The sequence below is a fragment of the Puntigrus tetrazona genome, chromosome 7, assembly GCF_018831695.1.
Source record: "Puntigrus tetrazona isolate hp1 chromosome 7, ASM1883169v1, whole genome shotgun sequence".
In the NCBI taxonomy this organism is placed as follows: Eukaryota; Metazoa; Chordata; class Actinopteri; order Cypriniformes; family Cyprinidae; genus Puntigrus; species Puntigrus tetrazona.
In genome coordinates this window covers 17,412,828-17,435,793 of record NC_056705.1, presented here as the reverse complement: position 1 = coordinate 17,435,793, position 22,966 = coordinate 17,412,828, and the positions used below count along the sequence as shown (strand labels likewise).

General features: G+C 41.8%; 1 protein-coding gene across 6 annotated transcripts in view; it reads left to right on the top strand.

Moving 5' to 3' along the window:
• The window catches only part of LOC122349684 (amyloid-beta A4 precursor protein-binding family A member 2-like), a 71,592-nt gene that overhangs the window by 10,255 nt on the left and 38,371 nt on the right, over nucleotides 1-22,966 (top strand). For 5 of the 6 annotated variants that reach the window (XM_043245823.1, XM_043245822.1, XM_043245821.1 and 2 more), the window contains exon 2: nucleotides 6,823-6,861. The exons of the other annotated variant lie outside the window; for it this stretch is intronic. The gene's annotated coding sequence lies outside the window, so the exon portion shown is untranslated. The remainder of the gene's footprint in view (nucleotides 1-6,822; nucleotides 6,862-22,966) is intronic. 6 annotated transcript variants of the gene reach the window in all.

The following is a 22,966-nucleotide window of genomic DNA, read 5'->3' as shown; positions in this document are numbered from 1 at the left end:
TTGTCTTTTAAATAGCATTTTTTCTTCTATGCTTCTTCTATGCTTCTATGTTTAGGTTTAGTAATTTCACTTGATTTCAAATATATTTATATATATATATATATATATATATATATATATATATATATATATATATATATATATATGTATGTGTGTGTGTGTGTGTAAAATCATTAATCATGAATCAAAAACATGTAATAATATAAATGATTTATACACATTCACGATAAATAGACAGATAGATAGATAGATAAATTAACAATATGTAAGATAAATATGCATTTATATTATATGATGTGCAGTTGTGTTTATATATACACACGTATGTGTGTGTGTATATATATATATATATATATATATATATATATATATATATATATATATATATATAATACACACATTTAAAACTCTATTTTATAATATATAAAAAATTGAGACAAGTTTTTTGTCTACATAATGCATGTTATTTCAAATGGTTAGTTTTTTTAATTATAATATTTATATATTGCATAATATTTGACATGTAAAATAAAAGTAAATAAAAATTAATTCAAAGTTGAATACAGTGGACAAAAAGACACTGTTTAATAGGCTGTTTCTGATCCTCTTAGATCCTGGCAGTGGAAGCTTGTTACAGGTCAGCACAGATTATCTTCACCCATTGTCTGTGTTTATTATCCCCTTTTGCATTTGCGCTGCACAGTGTCTCAGCGTTAGACAAACCCATGCATACCTGCAGCATAAAGAACAGCTTTGCTCTAGCAAACAAGGGCACATTGATGCAGCAGCCTGTAACCTTATATAGGGGTTCATAGGGTGTAAATGGCAGGGAAAAGGGGCTTATGCAAGCCTATAAAATGAAAAGCATGTTGTAAGGGAAGCCTATGTGAGGAAGGAGATCGATGAGAATAGATTTTCTTCCCTCCAGCAGAACCTCCTGGGCTGTGGCTGCTGGGATGTCAGCAGGTCTGGTGCATTACTGATAGCTGGTAGACTATAGCCAGCGCTCATACTTCAGAACAAAGAGAGGGAAATGTGCATCTGAATAACAGAGAAACAGAGGCAAAGAGGGCTAGGGTACTTTAGAGAGAAAGTATGAGCGAGAGAGAGAGAGAGAGAGTTTGTACAAAAGGGACAATGAGATACAGAGGTAGACAGATGAAAGAGCAACGGAAATGACCTGGATTAACATCATTTATCCAGGTCATTCCCTTTAACCTCTGGCAGCAGAGGTCTGATTGCTCACCTCTACATCAGATATCGTATTCATTTTATGAAACCGGTTATTAACTACCAAAGTTGCTTTTTCCACAAAGGTATAGTTCATCAAAAAATTAAAATTCATTTACTGAATCTCACGCCACTCTCAGTGCCACCCGTGTGCTGTTATTTTATTTTTTTTAATGTTCTTGATTTTATAGTCAAGTCTTATAAAGCCAAACAACAGTAGCGTATGAAAAGAAATTACTGAGTAAAAACAAGTGGCCTTATTTTTAACATCTCTTGACAGCTATTTTCAATCCAAGACCGGATCTACTGGATAGATGAAAATCAAAAATTCTTAGAAACTGCTTTTAAATCAGCAATAAAATCTGAAACTTGTTATTCACAGTGATGCTATAGAAGAACCATTTTTGGTTCTACAAAGAACCATACCTTACCTTTTTAGAATCTGAAGGACTTTTTGCCACAAAAAACCTTTTGTGAATAATGAAGGTTCTTCAGATATCATGTATATACGACATGTTAAGTATTTTCAACTAAATTAATTTTGCTAAATACGCCACACACACACACACACACACACACACACACACACACACACACACACGTATCATCTCTCTCCCTCTCTCGAAATGGGCATATCTGAGTCATGTAGTTTACTTCACTAAATCTAACGTTAACTGTCTGCCATTTAGCATTTCTATTGTGTGTATATTTACACATTGTACACATTTGTTGATGCAACCATTTTATCTTCCTTTTACACAGATGAGAACAAAAGAGTTTTGTTGAAACAATAGTTTCAAAACCGGAGAACCTCGCCTCTTAAGTACATCTCTGTACTCCGTGATCTACCAGACAAAAGTATCAGTTTTCAAATATTATAAGAATTCTTCAAGTAATTGTGCGAGAATTGCGTTTTATTAATCGAAATTTAAGTGAAAATGATTAAAAAGCGACATAGTTTTACTGCCTCTAGTGTGATATGTACTTGTTGGTAGAGATTGTGTGTCTTGCTAAAAAAGTGCACCCAGGTACGTTCATGCCATAAGACCAAGTAGGATATCCAAGGTTCTTTATGGAACCATTTATACAAAAAGGTTCTTTTTTACTGTCATTTTTAAGAGTGAACTGAAGAGTGAACGACTTTTCTTTTTTTTTTTCCAAACATCAACATTCATTGATGCACAAAAGAATGTAAGTTCTTTCAAACATGAGCTTACAGAATTAAAATTTTAAACCAGCAACATCTTTGTATCTGCCGTTTGTGATTTTTCAGTTTAGCTATGCTCTGTCATTTGTGTTTACCAGGAAAAAAAAAACACCAGCCTAACCCTGAAGGTTTAATAATAAGACACAGGCTTTGTGAACACCCGGGTGTTTTGTATGTATGGTATTTATATCAAATATCCTCCATACTGCAGTTATGAGGTGTACAGTTTACCGCAACTGGTGAATGTACACTCCAGAATACGTGTGGTGCGTAACATGACACTAGTCGGATGTTGTTTTTGTGGGATTTTTCCATCGAATTCTGTTCCTGTGATGTGAAGGTGTTTCAGCACCACAGACAGCAGCAAATCCTCACGCTGTGTTCCAGAAGAACGCTACCCCTGACATTCCTGAACAATCGTCACATTTAATCCAAACGAGGACTGTTAATTTCAATGGAATTCACCTGAGGCTTTAGAGAAATTGTTAACAACGCCGATAACCTTTTTTCTCTTTCCTGTTATGCACCTGTTCGTTTCCTTTCTATAACATGCAGCGCAAAGGCAGCTTTACGACTGGTTTTTGATAGACAGCTTCCTGTGAGTATAAAACTTATTATTCACTGGCAAGAATCTGTTATCAAGGAAACTGTAACAGCGGGTTTTGAAGCTAACAGGGAGACATACAAGCAGAACAAAGATCGTAGGCTATGTCAGTATTGAAAAAAGCATTTTCCACAGGGTAAAATAAAAATATGATGCTTGAGTTTGATGAACAGATGACAAGGTTCTTGTGATATATAAGTTGATGCATCAAATCTACTGCAGCATCCACATTGTTAGATTCTGACGGCCACAAGCTAAACAATAAACCTTGCAATACCTATATTTTGATAAAAGCTATGCCTATTGTTTGGTTTCACTACTAGCCTTTGTCAGGGAGCACAACTTGTTTTCCTCCTCTCCTTGAAAAACTATCTTCTCCCATGGGAGCCTGAGTCAGGCAGTAGTCACTCTTCACTCTAAGCGCAGCACTCTTTTGAAGACATAAATAGGCTGTGTGTGTTTACCTCCATCTGCAGAGCCGAGTTGATGCACCGTGATCTGTGGTGCTAGCTGTTAAAATGCAATTAGCATTAGAGGCATGATGAGTTTTGATATGTTCGACAGTTGAAGATTTCACAGAGCCTCACCGTCAAAAAGATAACATGGAAATGTTACTTTATGGATCTATTTCTTTCTCATTTCACTTTTACCTAATGTAATGAGATTAATTAACTTGTAATGGTTGCTATTAACATTTTCATTAGATAATTATTATTATTATTTTTATTTATTAAAGAAACAATTATCAATCTTTTATGATTGTGTGATATGTTAAAAGTTCTTTAGGTTGGGTTAGTGAGAAATTATAATTTATTTCTTTTTTGGAGAAATTAATACTGTCCTTTAGCAAGGATGCATTCAATTGATCGAAGGTGACAGTAAAAACATTTGTAATGTTAAGAATTTGGATGGAATGCTTCCCAGTTTCTACAAAAATATTTAGCTACAAAAATGTTTTCAACTTGAAAACAATAAGATTTAAAAATAATTAGCAGATCGTGTGATTTTTTAAGAATCATGACACAGGGCTGCTAAAATTTTATCTTGCAAAAATAGGATGTTTTTTTTATTATTAGTTTTAAATAAGAGGCTTAAATCAAAATCATTTAAAGATTTAAAAACATACAGACCACAAACATTTGAAACAGTTAATCCATGAATTTGACCAATTAGGTCAGCAATAAATAAATAAAAAATAAAAAAATTTTAAACACAAAAACAGGCACAGGCCACAATAATGTGGAAAAGAGAGGCACATTTACAGTACCAGTACAGCTGGGCTATTAAGGCTTTTGGACAGAGTGAGACATGTTGTAGTTTTCTTGACAGGGAACCATTTCCCCCCATATAATCAAAGGCCAGTGATGGATGCATCTCTCAGCTCACCTATCCTGTCCACCTCCTCGTCCTTTTCATCCTCCACATGGTCTTTCTCAGGCAGCCTTCTCAAAGGAGCCATTATGCTGACACCAGTGACAACATTTTGTCCTTCTGGGCTTCTAGCAGAGGAGAGGGCAGCAAGCAGCAGGTCTGCAGGGGTGGAGAGGGGATTTTAGCCACACTGCTCTGTCGGCATGCAGTGCGGACACTGCCATTTGACAGGATTTGGCTGGAAAATTAGACCCTGCTTCCGCCCCAGATGGCAGCTTTTATCAAAATGGATTTGGGGGTAGAGCTTTCTGAGAGAGACAGAAAAAGAAGACGGATGTCTATAAAAAGTCTGCATGTCTTAAAGGGACAGTTTACTCAAAAGAAAACATTTTTCTCCTTCATTGTCATTCTAAACCTACTGTCTGATGACTAGAGCTCCATATGCACTAAACCACCTTGCAAAAGTTTAGGGACAGTAATTTTTTATTTCATTATTATTGGTATTATTATTTATGCATTTATTTTTTTTATTTGATGTGTTACAAGCTGTTAGTGCATAAATAAGATCCATAAAGTTGCAAAGACCAAAACCAAAGAGGTATTCTTTATAAAAGTTATGACTTGTTCACCCTTTAAAACCTTAAACCGCATAAACGCATTATGTTACACAAAAAAAAACCTTTTAGCAACATTATATGCCCTTTAAGTTATTTTTATTCTAGTTTATCAAAAGTGACAGTAACACACACACACACACACACACATTCTGCTCCTTTGAACTTTAGTATCAAAGAGTCCTGAAAAAACATATCATGGTTTCCACAAAAACACACACCTCTTTTCTATATTGCTAATATGAAATCATACAAGCATATTTAGCATGATTTCTAAAAGATCATGTGACACTGAAGACTTAAGTACTGATTGTGGAAAATTCAGATTTGCCATCACAGGAACAAAATACATTGTATATAATATAAATAATATTACTATATTTTTAAATTAACCTAGTAATAATAATAATAATAATAGTAATAATTATATTAATAGTGTATAATATATACTATTATTAATAAACAATTTTTCAGTATTTCCGTTCCAGTAGTGCAACAGTAGTCAAACATTTTTCAAAACTCTTTACATTTAAAAACTCTTAAGGCCCTTAACATTTAAATGGTATATAAATATATATTGGTCCCATATTTATTTATTTATTTTAAAGCAAGTATTTATTATGCAATATTATACAGCTGCTGCTGTCTTTGTGGTATAGAAAAAAGCAACATCGACTTTTGTGTACTTCAAAAGAAAGAACAGGTTTTGAAAAGCATGATAAAGTAATGAAATAACTTTAATCAGATGAAGTATTCCTTCAGAACACAGAGAAAGAATGCACATATTTCCTCTTTTCCTCTCAGTGTTTCCATCTGTCCGTAGAGCTGAATCCGAACTGCATTTGAAAGAGCAGCATCTGCCAGCAAGATGTCAAAAAGACTGTACAAACAATGTCCTCATCATTCATTTTCCTATTTCCTCGAACAGTTCATGCTATATTAATCAGTAGTCATGGGCCTCAAAGCCTTTATTTCCTTGGGAGCTCCTGGTTAAATAAAGATGTCGTTGTCTTTCTCAGTCGATCATAGCTGATGGGAATTTTCTCCTCGTAGTGTTCGGGGCAGGTGCAGAAAAATAGGGTGTGACGGTGTCACTTCACATCAGATTTGATTTTTGTTTGTCTCTGCCCGTCTGGAAGACACATGTCCCTTAGGAAATGGACAAATTTATAGGACACTTCTACAATTAGGTGTACAAATTACTGCCAAAGTCACCCAAGTCTGTGGGGGACATGTGTGGTGTTGTTATCAGTCTTATCTAATGGCAAACATCTGCTCGTGTAGAAGCACCCCCACAGGAGAACAAGCGACGCTGTCAGGAGGAGAGAAAAGACAGAGAGACTGCTCTGCATCACTTGTGTCGGCTGGGACGTCCCTGTTTCTCCTCCTCCCTCCTTAGACCGTGCCAGAGCAGCGGCACTGTTGATTGAATCAACCTCTTTGTGAGCTGGAGCTCAGTAATCACGGCACGTAAATCAACTCTCGGCTCCAAACAGAGTCAAAGTGCGAGGCACGCCGAAGAAAACTAGCTTCTTGATTTCCTTTTAAACGCTTGATGTCATAGACATGTGTCAATCAAACGTACTTCATCAGTAAATGACGTGGCTTTATTGAAAACCATAGATGACCCTGCTGGTAGATTGCGTTTGCGTTGTCATTTGTCTTTATATGATCAATGAAGTTGAGATTCTCCTATTTGAGTCAATAGTTTATCAAAATGTTATGCATTCTTTAGCAAGCGAGGACAGATTTTGTGTCGTGATGTTTTTGTTCATCTCTTTGTTTTTCTCTTCTAGTTTTGTGCCTGAGAGATCTTCTTCGCCCCACAACAATCGGTAAGTGTCTCTTAAAATGAGAATGCTCTCTGCACAAACAGCAATCACACCAGATGGATGTCTCCCTTGTTTTGTGCGTCATATACAGGCCTAGACTTTTTTAGTTGATCTTTTCCTGCACTGATTTTGAAGGAATGGTTTTTAAGGTAAAATGTTACGTTTAAGGTAATGTTAAGTTCGAATTTTAATTACAGGAAGCTGAAATTCAACAAAATGCTTTTGGGAATTATGTGATAATTAATATATTGCCTGTAGAAAAGTACATATTGCATTAATTTATATACACAAAAGTACACTGTTATCAGACGTTTGAGGTATTTAAAAAAAATATATATATTCCCTTGTACCCACCAAAGCTGCATTTATTTAAGAAAAAAATTCAGTAAAACAGTGATATTGTTAAAATATTTATTTTTTTATTCTAGTATGCTGATTTGGTGCTAAAGAACATTTCTCCTTTTTATCAATGATGTTTAGCTATAAACAAATTTGGGAGGAGCACGCACTGATAATTAACGCGGCTGGCTTCGTTTCCTAATCACGCAATTATCCAACCAGAGCAAGAGAAGCCTACTATAAATTCGCACAAGCTTCTTACCTCGATATCTCGTTTCGAGCATGGTATCCAGCATGTCCGAACAAGACCAATCGCCAGAAACCCTCTGAAATCGAGGACACCGAGCCCTCCACGACTCCGCTGAGCAAGCACGCTAACGCCCGCCCGGAACTTCAAACGAGCGGCCGTCGCCCAGAGGCAGAAAAACTAACGCGAGTGACTATCCTTTCGCCAACGCGATTAAGATCACGTTAAGCCTCCACCTGCCAGACGCGTCCTCAAGCTTCCCCAGCTTCTCCCTACCGTGCAGCCTTTTCTTCCGCTCCATCCGCAACAAAAATGGACAATCCGCGACTGCGTCAAGCACTGCATAACGCGAACATTCCGTTCTCCCGCCGCTAACAAAGCCGAGAGCTTCTCTCGCTGTACTCGACTTATCAAACAGGCGCAGCCACGCCAAACATTTCTCCTCCAGCCAAAGAAAGGAAACAACTAGAAGAAGCCGTAATTCTCCCGGGGAAGACCCGAGAAGTCAGCATCTGCACCGTATTAAGCCTCCGCCCACCAGGAGGCGGCAGAAGGCTCCCAGCTACTGCTAGCAAAGCCCAGGACCCAAACACCAGCAGCTCTTCCTCCAGTTTCCAGCAAACAACCCACGCAGCAAGCACCACGGCTCCAGCCCCACAAGCCATCAGCCTAGCCTGTACCCACTCTGTTCATTGGATCAGTTGAACCCACACCAACAGTACTCTGCCCAAGTCTCTCCCGACCATGCCTGGCAACCAGCCCCCAATCCACTGTCCGTTATTTACCAGCCTCAAGTTTCTCCTATTCCTCCAGGACCTAACTCGTCCATTTCTGTTCCCACAGCCCAGCCAGCCATAGAGGTGCCAGCACAGGCACACAGATGCCTCCACTGACGATCCCAGCCGTACCCACCTCCTATTCCTCCTCCCCTCCCTATTTTTCTGCTACCAGTCTGAACCCAGGTTCAAGACCCCCACCATCTTCACACACCTATTCTTCTTTACCTCCCTATCTTTTCCACTCTTTTCCCTAGATCCCTGCCATAGCCGCCGTGAGCTCCAACCCACCCCACAAGTAGCTCCCATGAGTTACCCCCCCGCCAACTCTCCCATCGCCCACCACCCTTTCTCAGTATCCACTGCTAACCCTCTTCCTATGCCCTCAAATGCCGCCGCACCGGACCCCACCCCCGTCCCCAATTCCATCAAAGCACAGATCCTTGCAGAAATCCAGGATGCTGGCACCAGAAGCGGAACCCTATGCAACCCAGGTGCTTCTCTTTTCACAACTAATATCCCAGCGAACCATCCTTAAGGTCCCTCCTCGAAGCCTCCCTCGACTCAATCCTACAAGCAGTTTCTCACAGAACCCTGCAATCTTACCTGACCGCTTGGAAATGCTTTAAATCTTTTCCAGGCAAGGTATAACCTCAACCCCTGATTTTTCCCTGCTATCCATCACTTCTTTCATCTCCTTTCTTAACACCTCAAAAACCTGCAAGTCAGTTCTATTAAGGGCTACTTGAGTGGTATCCAGTTTTCCATAAACTCATCCACGGCATCGCCTCACCTCAAATAACCAATGCTCAGACTTCACTTTTAATCAAGGGCATCCAAAGAAGGCATCCTCCCGATCCGACTCAAGGATGCCCATCACCTCGAAATTCTCTCAAAATGCATATCCACCCTCCGCAGAGGCTACTCTTCTATCCATACTGCTCGCACTCTCGATGCAATGTTCATTCTGGCCTTTTGGTTTCCTCAGATGTTCAGAATTTACAGTCAACTCCAGATTCGACCCAAATATTCACCCCACTATTTCCGACCTATCTATCGAGAGACCACGAAACCGTATCCTTTTTCATCAAACAAAGTAAACGGACCAGACCAAAAATGGGCATTTCATATATATTTTTAACCTCCAAACTCCTACTTTTCCCCTTCAAACACTTCTAGCTTTCCTCCAATACAGGAAATCCCAAACTAAAACTCCACTCGACCCTCTGTTCACAGATGATTCCAACCACCCATCTCGATTCTGGTTCCAAAAAGCACCTCAAATCAGTCCTATCTTACTCCGGAATCCCATCAAAAAATTTCTCCACACATTCCTTCAGAATAGGGCAGCCACCACTGCAGCAGAGAAAGGTCTCTCCCAACAGCAAATCCAAACCCTCGGCCGCTGGTCTTCTAACGCATACAAAAGCTACATTCGTTCAGACCAGTCACTCATCAAAAAAGCCCTCCAGACCCTAACCAGTCCCAACAGAACTCCAAACCTACCACCCCCGCAGGGGATCACCCAAGGCACGTCATCACTCCTTCTACAACGGCCAGCTCTCGCTGTATACGACCAAATACAAATCCGCCACCGCAGCGGCCACCAAGCAGGAACATCGCACCCACCGCCCTGGACGGCTCCCGCTATAAACAGCCATATTCAAAATCTGCCACCACAGTGGACATACCAAGCAGGAACATTGCACCCACCGCCCTGGTCAGCTCCCGCTATAGACGTTCGTATACAAAATCTGCCACAGGAGTGGCAATGCCAAGCAGGAACATCGCATCCACCGCCGTGGACCGCTCCGCAGCAAGCGACCATATACAAAATTCGCCACTGCAGTGGCCAGCTCAAGCAGGAGCATCGCACCCACCGCCATGGACCACTCCGCTATAGACGTTGCATTATACAAAATCTGCCACAGGAGTGGCAATGCTAAGCAGGGAGCATCGCATCCACACGCCGTGGACGCTCCGCGCAGCAAATGACCATATACAAAATTCGCCACTGCAGTGGCCAGCTCAAGCAGGAGCATCGCACCCACCGCCATGGACCACTCCGCCGTAGATGACCCTATACAAACCTGCCACCACAGTGGCCAACATAAGCAGGAGCACTGCACCCACCGCGTGGACGCTCCGCCGAGATGCTAATACACTCCCACCGCCTTAACAGCGGACCACTCTAGCTAGAGTACTGCACCCACCGCCATGGACCGCTCCGCTGTTCACGACAGTATACAAAACCTGCCACTGCAGTGGGCCAACACAGGCTGGAGCATTGCACCCACCGTCGTGGACCGCTCCGCTGTAGATCATGGTATACAAACCTGCCACCGCGAGTGGCCAACACAGGCAGGAGCATTGCACCCACCGCCGTGGACCGCTCCCGCCGTGCACAATAGCACACAAAACCTGCCACCACAGTGGCCCAACATGAACAGGAGCATTGCACCCACCGCCGTGGACGCTCCCGCTGTACACGTCAATATCCAAACCCGCCACCGCAGCGGCCAACACAGGCAGGAGCATTGCACCCACTGCCGTGTGACTGCTCCGCTGTAGATGACGGTAGCACAAAACCTGCCACCGCGAGTGGCCAACACAGGCAGGAGCATTGCACCCACCGCCGTGGACCGCTCCCCCGCCGTAGATGACGGCATACAAAACCCGCCACCGCGGTGGCCAACACAGGCAGGAGCATTGCACCCACTGCTGTGGACCGCTCCCGCCGTGAGATGATGGTATACAAACCCGCCACCGCAGTGGCCAACACAGGCAGGAGCATTGCACCCACCGCCGTGGACCGCTCCGCCGTAGATGACGGTATACAAACCTGCCACCGCAGTGGCCAACGCAGGCAGGAGCATTGCACCCACCGCCGTGGTCCACTCCCGCCAGAGACGCACACTTGCACCCACTGCTTCTAGCAGCAGACCGCAAAGCCGGAGCTCTGCACCCACCGCCGTGGGCAGCAGCTCCGCCAGAGACGGTCATTCACACAAGCTGCCATTACAGTGGACTGCTCTAAGCCGGAGCCCTGCACCCACCGCCGTGGACCGCTCCCGCTAGAGACGCGACACTCGCACCCACTGCTTCTAGCAGCACACACGCAAAAAGTCGGAGCTTTGCACCCACCGCCGTGGACAGCTCCCCGCCAGCGACGGTCGTTCACACATGCTGCTATTACAGTGGACTGCTCTAAGCGAGCTCTGCACCCACCGCCGTGGACCGCTCCGCTAGAGACGACGCACACTCGCACCACTGCTTTTAGCAGCAGACCGCAAAGCCGACTTTGCACCCACCGTGGACAGCTCCGCCAGCGACGGTCGTTCACACATGCTGTTATTACAGTGGACTGCTCTAGCCGGAGTACTGCACCCACCGCCGTGGACCACTCCCACTAGAGACGCCACGCGCACCACTGCCTTCAGCAGCAGACTGCAAGCAGGAGCATTGCACCCACCGCCCGTGGACGCTCCCGCTGTACACGACCAACATACAACTCCCGCCACCGCTGCGGCCATCACAGGCAGGAGCATTGCACCCACCGTGGACCGCTCCGCCCGTGATACGACAATATAGCAAAACCCGCCACGCGGTGGCCAAGCACAGGTAGGACATTGCACCCACCGCCGTGGACCGCTCCCACTGTACACGACAATATACAAACCGCCACCGCAGTGGCCAACACAGGCAGGAGCATTGCACCCACCGCTGTGGACCGCTCCCACTGTAAATGACATTATACAAAACCTGCCACCGCAGTGGGCAACACAGGCAGGAGCATTGCACCCACCGCCGTGGACCGCTCCCCGCCGTAGATGATGGTATAAAACCCGCCACGCGGTGGCCAACACAGGCAGGAGCATTGCACCCACCGCCGTGGACCGCTCCCGCCGTAGATGATGGTATACAAAACTTGCCACCGCAGTGGCCAACACAGGCAGGAGCATTGCACCCACCGTGCCGTGGACCGCTCCGCCAGAGACGCATACTCGCACCCACTGCTTCTAGCAGCAGACCATAAAGCCGAGAGCTTTGCACCCACCGCGCCGTGGACAGCTCCCGCCAGCGACGGTCGTTCACACATGCTGCTATTACAGTGGACTGCTCTAAGCCGGAGCATTGCACCCACGCGCGTGGACCGCTCCCGCTAGAGAGGCGCCACTCGCACCCACTGCTTCTAGCAGCAGACCGCAAAAGTCGGAGCTTTGCACCCACCGCCGTGGACAGCTCCGCCAGCGACGGTCGTTCACACATGCTGCTATTACAGTGGACCGCCTAAGCTGGAGCATTGCACCCACGCCGTGGACCGCTCCCGCTAGAGACGCTCACATTCGCACCCACTGCTTTAGCAGCAGACCGCAAAAGCCGGAGCTCTGCACCCACCGCGTGGACAGCTCCCGCCAGAGACGGTCGTTCACACATGCTGCCATTACAGTGGACCGCTCTAAGCCGGAGCACAGCACCCACCGCCGTGGACCGCTCCCGCAAGAGACGCTCACATGCACCCACTGCTTTTAGCAGCAGACCGCAAAAGCCGGGCTCTGCACCCACCGCCCGTGGACAGCTCCTGCCAGAGACGGTCGCTCACATATGCTGCTATTACAGTGGACCGCAAGCCGAGCCCTGCACCCACCGCCGTGGACCGCTCCTGTAAGAGACGCCACTTGCACCCACTGCCTTAGCAGCAGACCACAAAAAGCCGGAGCTTTGCACCCACCGGCCGTGGACAGCTCCGCCGGAGACGGTCGTTCACACATGCTGCTAATACAGTGGACCGCTCTAGCCGGAGTACTGCACCCACCGCCGTGGACCACTCCCGCTAGAGACGCTCACAACATTTTCATGCCCACTCTCCTACACCTACATAATATCATCCTAATACCATTCCAATTTCAACTAACATATCCATGCTCTTCCTCCTTTCTAGCTAAGCCAGTAGCTTTTTTGGGGCCGCTTACACGTGTTTTTCGGCTGCTGTCTTAATTGGCTTTTTGGGGGCACTCAGGGATCGGGTCGGACATCGAGTCCTGTCCGCTCACGGACAAGAGGAAAAACTCTGACTCGGTAGTCCACCTAGTTCGAGCCCTCTCCCTGACAGCTCGCCAAACACGCTTACTTTTTACGTTACTATGATTAATTATACGTAAGGGCGAACTCGTGAAATGATGTTTAGCTATAAACAAATTTCGGGGAGCACGCACGATAATTAACGCGCTGGCTTCTCGTTTCCTAATCACGCAATTATCCAACCAGAGCAAGAGAAGCCTACTATAAATTCGCTGCATGCTTCTTACCTCGATATCTCGTTTCCAGGCATCCCTCCACCACCCCAATCTCCATTCCTCCTAGTTCTACTATCCCTCTCTGGGGGCACTCAGGATCGGGTCGGGACACGAGTCCTGTCCGCTTTCACGGACAAGAGAGGAAAAACTCTGGATTCGGTAGTCCACCTAGTTCCGAGGCCTCTCCTGACAGCTCGCCAAACACGCTTACTTTTTACCGTTACTATGATTAATTATACGTGAAGGGCGAAACTCGTGAAATGTTGAAAACAGCTGATAACATTTTTTTTTTTTTTGATGAATTGAAAGTTTAAAAAAACAGCATTTTAAATGTATTTTACTTTTGATACTGTCAATTTTGATCAATTTAAAGTATCCTGTTTCAGTTCCATTCAAAAATAATACACTGATAAACAGCAGTAGAAATTTAATGCATATTTCTATAGTGACATTTAAAAACTAATGTTTATCTGTCTGTTAAACTTCACGCAAGACTTAACAACTGGTCATTCAAAATTCATCTGACAGTTCTCTTTTTCCTGGTTATAAATTAAACTTGTGGAAATTATATGAATTTCAGTGCGTTTCAATTCTACTTCCATAAATTTAAATTGCAGTTCTGCGTTCAGTTGGCTACCTCAATTCAAACTGAGCTGCTGAATTGTAAATTAAAAAAAAACTCAGCTCATTTCTGAATATTTCCGTACATCTGAATAACACTGTTTTAACAGCTTTCTGTATTTGTGACAAAAGTGACATGCCTGGCCTTGTGCCATATAATAAGGTGTGTGGATGAAATAAAAGCTGTGGGGGAAGGGCGGCACATGCTAATCTATGCTCAGAGCGTTAGTGGTGGGGCGGCTGGAGGAGTGCAGTATCGTGGGAAATGTCTTTGAAGATATGATGAGGTGGAGGAAGGATCACAAGCGGCACGGCTGCCCAAACACCTCACTCCTCATTATGTATTCACCGTCATTACTTACACATTTCATAAGGACTCGTGCAGGGAAAAATGCATTCCTTTAGCATTGTGGTTTTTTAAAAGGACTGCTTGTGCAGGGCATTGGAGACCTGTACTGGTTTACTGGAGGCAGAGTAGGGCGGGGTCAGAGGCTCTTTGTGAAAGCAGTCTTCCGTTGTCTGTTATCGCAGGTATCAATTGACTTTCTTTACCTTGATTTCTGAGCAAAGAAAAATCGGTCTTTTTTGATGAGATGGGCAGGGCAGAGACCTGCATTTTTTCTGTATTTAATATAAACATATCCAAATTTGTTGTTGTCACATGATTCTGATTGTATATGTGCCATGTACAGACTTTTCATCTGCATTTTTACACATAAAAAAAAAAAAGTTGTGTCATTAACACACCGCCTCGGCCCGTTAGAAAAAGTGCAGATAAGGTTATATTTTCTGTGCTTTTGCATCCATAACAAGCATTTTGATAGCAAAGGATGACGGCAAAAACCTCTACAATATTGATCTAGTTTTTTTAAAAAGATATATATCTGATTACAGACAAAAACATGTGGATTGTGGTTTCAACATGTCATGCTATTAAAGTCTCACAAATGTGAAGTGTACATTGCAGTAAAGTTCCTGGTTAATTTTAACAGGGAATAACGCAAAGTTTAATCAGTAAGGAGTTGATTGTGAACAGTGTGAACTTTGATTCAAACCATTTTCGACTGTGGATCTTAGACTGACTCATTAAAATGAGCCATCCCATAAGAGTCATTTTTGAAGTTGGACATCACGGAAAACCCTGTTTCGCGCTCAGATGATTTGCTGATGTTTGATGAATCCTCATATGGGCACTTGCAAAATTTTTAGATGTATTATTGCTGCACACTTTTTATGCGCCTGTCCCTTCTCGCAAAGGGGCACAACTGCATGAGGCCATAATCAAAGTATGTTTCTTGATTTCTCTCATACTGCATGTCCTTATGACTTTGTACGCACCCTGAAATGTTATTGGTTCTTGTTGATTGTAAATTAGTGTCATTGTTTTGCAGAACACTGATTCTGTCGCTCTCCGCTGTGTTTCTCTGGCCTTGTGCTTTATTCAGAGCACAGCATCAGTAGGTGGGGAAATGTAGCATTTGATGAAATGTGTTGCTGCCCTTGGTCTTACAAATCAAGCAATAATGGAAGCATTTGCATACAGATGGAGACAAAAATGCAAAACGTGCTGGTGTTTCCTGCTGTGCTGCCTCGTGCCCTTTCTAGCATATTTTTTGATGGATGGAAATTGGAAATGGAGGCATGCAGACTACCCTCCTTCAAAGACTTTCGCCGAAAAACCGACAATACTGTAACACTCCCATAGTGTTACATTAGTGTTTTAGCTTTCAGTGTGGGAAGGGAAAATGTCTAACGAAATGGTTTTGTGTATTGAAGCTCTGTTTCTATTTTCTTGACTAGGTTGTTGTTCTCAGAAGCGTCTAGTTTAGTCATGTGCTGCATTCAAGGTCTCTTGGAAAGTAATGAATTTGAAAATCATAATAATAACATGATGTGCATTCAACTGATTTTGGTCGGAATAAAATTGATTCACTGGACAATTTCATGTTTTTCTCTCGCTTTTTCACTTAGAGGCAAAGACAGGAAGCTTTTTTAGTGCTAATACAAAATAATGAAGAGCAAATTATGTGCTCTGTGTATTTTATCATTCTCAAGCTGCTACAGAGAATGGAGGAGGAAATGATGTTTAGTATTTGTTGGCAAGCTTTAATGCTATTCTTTTCCATCTTGTTAATGTTGTAAGTCAGACAAGCTCTACAGTACATCCCATTGGAATGAAATGGAAATTTCTGTGAGCTGTTTTTTTTTTTTTGAATCTCATAAAGTGGTAAAATGTGATTAAATATCATTCTTATGCAGGCTGGAATAAATGTAGATATCGCAAAGCATTTTATGCACCATTTTTCTGTAGTGAAAATGTTAAATTGCACACTAACTTGATCAAAACTGTGTCGACTTTGACTTTACAATGTATTTGAAAGAAAAATACTGTCTGTATCTTCTTCTCTGATTAGCTGAGTCACCAGTGACTCAGCAATAAACATATTAGAGCATTTTGGATAATTTCCATACAATTGCATTTTAAATTTGTCTAAACACACAGAGCCCTGCATTGCTTTTCCAACAGAAGCCTGAGAAAATGGTGGATGGTAACAGTAACTAAGGTCAGTCTGAGTTTAAAGAAAGTATTGATTTTCCCACTGGTAATTGTGGCTTCAGGTGGTGTGTGCTCATCTCGTAAATACAGTCCTTCCAATATGACCGAATGCACCAATTGGTTCTGTTGATCTATTCTCTCCAGTCATTGCCTATTGTCTTGTTATCACATTAGCCCTTGTGTCTTTATCCTTCACGTTTCCCTTGTCCTTTCTGGTCTGCTTGTTTGGTTAGATAATGCTTAAATTATCCTTTGCAAATAATAAAACTGCTTTTGGATCCTCTAACTCTTGCTGGTGTGAATAAACATTAAACCTAAATGTGCTGCTGTTGTTATTAGATTACATTATATTAACTAATAAGTGAAATGAAAACATCTTCCTATCCTTATGAAACATCTGTTCAACATGCCCTATTATAACCGGTGCAAACTGGTTGTGACTGAAACATCCTCGAGGGGGATTTTGCTTGGACAGACACATTTTTCCTCTCTCTTTTCAGTTTCTTTGCAGCAGTGTGTTGTGTGATTGGGTTTGGGCAAGCTCGTGATTGATCAAGTGCAAAAGAGGATTAGCGGATGCAGAGAGAAGGGATTCAATTCAAACTGCGCCCGCTTCGCTTATGGCAGTTAGACGTCCTGCAGAATGCAGTGAAAGAGAGAGACAGTGTCGTGATTCATCCTCAGATCTAAACCGAGCCTCATAATCTTCTTCAGATAGTTTCAATCCATCAGCATCAAACTGACAGAGCACCCAGGAGGGCAGCAGCCATGTTGGACCCCAACAAACGCCAGCCCGCTGTTTAAACCGATGGGTTCGACTGTTTTTTCTTGGCGCTTAGACCAGCGATCGTATGAGTTCTCATAAAAAGTCTTTAAAAGGCTCAGAAAGGATGTAAAAAAGTAGATCTGGCTATTTAATGAACAGGAGCCATGAAAAGCATCAGTGTAAACTGATGATACGCTCCCCGCAGTGATGATAGGCCCTTTATCCGTTGCATTTGGTGCAGAGCAGTCAGTCTGAATGTGGAGAGAACAGAAGTTTCTGTCGCTTTTGCCGTCACACATGCTTTTAGTTGCATACAGAATCAATTCACAGGCTGTAGGATGGCTTATTACTGATGCCTTAAAGAGAAAACATACCTCAGCTGCCTGCTTGATTTGTCATTTTGTTATAGTTAAAGATAAAGTACCTTAAAACAGCATCCTTAGATGTTGAACGTTCCGGTGTTGCTACGCTTGAACTATCAGATGATCTCTCTGTGTGCTGGATTTAGATGCTGTTTGTTGTGATCAAGTGCTGTTTGTATGCGGGTGTGTGCTTACAAATATATACAGTATGTGTTCTGGCAGACTGTCACATTCATTTTAACATAATTTTGTTAAGGCTGTTTGGTTTTATTCAGAACTATAAATGCTGCTCCAAATGAACCCAGTCCATCTAGTGTACTTGAGCAAAAAAAACAATAATTTTATATTTTGGCTACAAAATGTAATAATATCCCCCTTTGTCAAACTTGCTGATGCCAAATCCCTTACAAAATGATATTATTGCTGTGTAAAGCCATGTTGCTTTCTGTATTTTAATTACTGGCTTTTATATTCTCACTGATAAAATATTCATTTGATATTAAGCCCGATGGTATTTTTTCTGTTTGCTGTTAAGATATTTAATAATATTCACTGTCGTTATTATTGATATTACTAATGATTGTTTGTTACAAATTGTGAAACAAGTTGATTTTGATAACTCTAATGTGCAAGTTGTAGGTTTTTTTTATTATTATTATGTGAAACATATTTAATTAATTAATGAAATAAAATAATAATAATCCTGTTCACTTAAATTACACAAAGGTGTGTTGAACTAGGATGAAACTAAACTTTGGAGGACAGTGAGCAGTTTTGAAGACCTCTGAGGACTGCTCTCAGTATCTTGTTACAGCTTTAGTCTCAAAACTCTGCTGCTGAGGCACTTTGTGATGTCAGCCTGTCATGGTAATCCAAAACCTAAAAGATGATGGGCGAAACAGCCTGCTTAAGTAGATAAGAGAACACTGCTTCTTCTGTGAGAAACCGTTTTACAACGGTCTCTGTCTACGCAGATCACACTACATGTCAGAACGCACCTTGTAGCATGTCTCATTGTTTTGTTTTTTTAAACAGTAAGACACTGTTATACCATTTGATGACTGAAGATTCATGGTCACCCTGTTTATTTGGCTCTGACTTGCTTTTCCCCAAAGACTGATATGACTCAGCTAGTCTGATATGCTTTTCAACCCTAAGGCATTCTGCTCTTTTAAATAATAAATTATACAGAAAGCAGACAAAAAAAAAAGAGCTCTTCTTGAACTTGCCCGAAATAAGTGTTGAGACAACCTAGAAGCGCAGCGCTCACAATCTGACCCATCATCCTTTGCAAATCTCCTCACACTGTCTACCTAATATGAACCTTCTAATATGAACCTTCTGAAGTTTCTTGCAGTGCTTTAACCTAATGTAGCCAGACTGATTCTGTCATTTAAAATAACTTGAATAAAGTCATTTCATTCTTAGCTTATTAAAACCATAACAAAGCCATGCACATATCTGTCAAAACAAGATTTCAGTTATAAAATACGCTTATTATTTGAGTAAAAGTGCTTTTTGAAAACATGTTTGGTATGTAGTTTATTCAGCTTCTAAGGAATTTCATACACATCGAAGACAGAAAATTTGAAGACATTTTAGACCTTCATATGAAGTTTAAGAGTGAAAGTTCTGATTGTACAAGAGCTTAAATGTAATTCAGTTAATTTTGAGGCCGAACTGAAATGAATTCTCTTATTCATACAGATATGTGGTTAGAAAGTAGCATGCAACACAGAGTAAAGAAAACATTGTCTTAAAATAGCTCTGAATCATGCATTATTCGTTACTGCACGCACTAAGGTCTGTCAGACTGTGTATTGCATGTTTATGTGCTCTCACACCCTCACTTCTTCAGTAGACCCACAGATTCTGAACTCATTTCGTGGCTATAGTGTTTATTTTTGAATTGACTTATGTTGCTGCGATGTCCCAGCGGTAGAGAAATATGAGGAGGAACACTCTGTTCCTCTGTGCTTTGGGACTTGCTGTTCCGCTGGGTATACGGAGAGTGTGCCAGTGGTAGCGCTTTGATGCACCAGGTGATTTTGGCCATCTTGCCTGTATCCTTTCTCTCTTTTTATGTCCTGCAGGGTCCCTGGCACTGGTCAGACCTTCACAACCTTTGAGAACAGAACAGGGATTTAACCTCACTTTCAGGCAGCTGCACGGCACATTACTGGATGGTAATAAAGAGTGCTGAAGAAACTTCTGCGTTGTAGTGCAGGATAAATATGATATAGAGTTATTCAGTTGTTAAGTCAGGATGTAAATAAAACACTTTCCAAGGTCCAAGCTTATAATCATTTTTGAACTAGAATACTGTCTTAAAAGCCACTTATGAAGATTATTTGTACATCACACATTTTAATTAAGCATTTTAAAAACTCTACAGCATCTTGGCGCAGAGCACCATTTTTTTTTTTGTATCACAGAGAGTTTTTGTTTTCAATTATTGTCTGGTTTCATTTTAATTTTAGTTTTGTTTTTATTTAGTTAAATCGTTTAAGTTGATTGCTATTTTAGTATTAGTAATTTACTTTAATGTTAATTTTTATTTTATTTTATTTCAGTTAACATTTATTTTATTTCATGTAGCAAAAACTTTTATTTAATACAATAATCCTGTGGAATGATATAATCATGATTTTTCAGTAGCATCACAGCACACCATCTATTTACCCCGTTTGTTATTTCCTATGAACATCTGATAGAGCGTTTGGATCCAGAAATGTCAGATAATAATAAGCTCAACAAAATACAGAATGACTCTGCTTATCTCTACTCAATCCCTCATATGTGTAGCTCTTCTAGAAAAAAAAATCTGCCTACACACTCTGTGCTCCCAGTGCACCCGGTAGATGAGCGTAGTGTCTTTTGTCATTTGCAAGCCTCATGAATATTTAATGAGCTGAGGCTGTCCAGTGGGTGGAGCTTCTCCATGTTTCTCTGCCTCAGAGCTGCATTATCTCTGAGTTTAACCTTCCCAGTATTGACCATTTCTTACTAGGCCTTCATTTTATCATCTAGCTCATCACCTGAGCGTCCAACAAATCCCCAACCCTGTCGACTTTTAATCAACTTCCTTTTCGGCAAATGAAAAGTTCATTTATTTGTTACTGGAGAAGAAGCAGAAAACTCTTACGAATCCATCATGGGAGTATTTTATCTGAAGGCAGCTTTACACAAGGATGATTTGGTTGGTATGCTCTCTGTTTTTTAACATTACTTTGTGATGAAAAATTATTGGTCATTATTGCCCCACAAATTGTGGTTGCTGCTCAGTAATGCAATCAGTTGCTCGTGTTCTAAAATGTGCATTTTGGGCAATTTGTTACTGCTCGATAAGTATATTCATCAACTGCTCACATATTAGAGATGCTGCCGTAATGAGGTGCGCTGTAATGTTACCCTGCTTTAGAAATCTGTATTCAGCAGCAAGCACAGGTGCCATAATGACTCATACATCATATGTCTAGCAAAGGTCATGGCCATCATTTATACGAGGGCATGTGGAGTACACCATGGGAATGTTATTGGGTGGGATTGATTGATTCTCCCAGGCAAAGCAGTCCAACTTAACCTGTAATAGCCAGTGAATGTGGATGGTTTCTCTTAGCAAGTTGTGCTTCTCATTATTTCCAGTGTATCTACTTATTCTCTCAGACGTCTGGCTTTATTGCAGTGTTATTGTGTTCTGTATCCCAGTGCTGTACTAATACTAAAAGTAATGTTGGGGCTCATAAAGGGAGATTCATAAAGGCTAAATATAGATTGTTGCATTCAAAATGGGGTTCGTGTCCTGGCGCTGCTGCTAATGGTGATATATGCTTAATTTTGTGCTTTCGCTTGTGTTTTTGATTGCATAGACGCAGCAAATAAGGAATATTAAGGAAGAGCAAATAAGATGGATCAGAGTGCCTGTGGCTGTTTGAAAGTTAAAGTCGGTGGTCTTGATTTGCGCTTCACACACTAGCTCCATTTTTGCGTTTCCGCTTCTCTCCCCCTCTCTGGCTCCTTCCACATCTCCCTCTTCTTATTTGTCAACCCCGTCTCTCTCCTTTTCTCTCTGGAGGCACTGAAGGGTCTGCTCCCAGCTGCCACAGCCCAGATGGCTGGACAGGAGGCAAGCCGTCTACTGCAATGGCGGCTTTGTCCTGTGTGCTAGTTTGAATGTGTTGTAAGTGAAGAAGAGAAAGAAAAGAGGGCTTGCTATTAAAATTAGTTTTAACTAAGGACTAGTGTAATTTTTTTATTTAAACGTAATAAAAACTATCCTATTTATAATATTATGCATGTAATAATTATATAAATATAGTATAAATCTATATCTATATCTTTATCCTTACATCATTACATTGACATTTTCTTGCTCCTCACTTGAAGCAGAAATACATGTATATATTTTACTGTATTTGTAAAAACTTGAATATATAACATGCATTATAAAACTGTTATTCATTAGATTTCTTTTTTAGATTTAAAAAATATGTGTAAAAATATTAACTGTTACGTTTATGGACATTTCCTTTAACCTTGAAACACAATGCGGTGCCTGATTAGAAATTATGGTGGAAACCCTGCTGAAAATCAGTAGATATTTTTGAATGTTTAGTACAGTATACAGTATTAATGTTAATTTAAATGTAATACATAATACAGTATATTTTGTTAGTTTCAACTGAAAGTTAATATCAGTATCTCGTGTTTCAGGCAGCCGCCTTTTTTCTCTTCCAATGAAAATAACCCCAAAAGAAGGCAGCTCTGCTCATCTCCACGTTGAGCTCTCCCTGTCCTGTTCCCTGTTCAGTGTTGAGAGAACTAAAAAAGATGCGCTTCGACTTTCAGATAACATGCTCTTTGCTCCAAGCAAAACTCACATACTCTGTAATGCTGTGAACACAGGCAAGCAGAGTGATACAAACAGTGAAACGTCCCAGTTCACTCACTGACTCACTGACTGACTCACTTACATACACAAGCAGCACTACCATCCCCTGCCAAGATGTCCTTCCACTTTTTCCTCTTTTATTTGCTCTCTGATTCTCTATTCACGTCATATTGAGGCCATCTGTGACTTCTTCTGCGCTGGGCTCAAGGCATGGAACTGAAGGTAGTGTGGACAGCGCTGGACCGGTCAGTA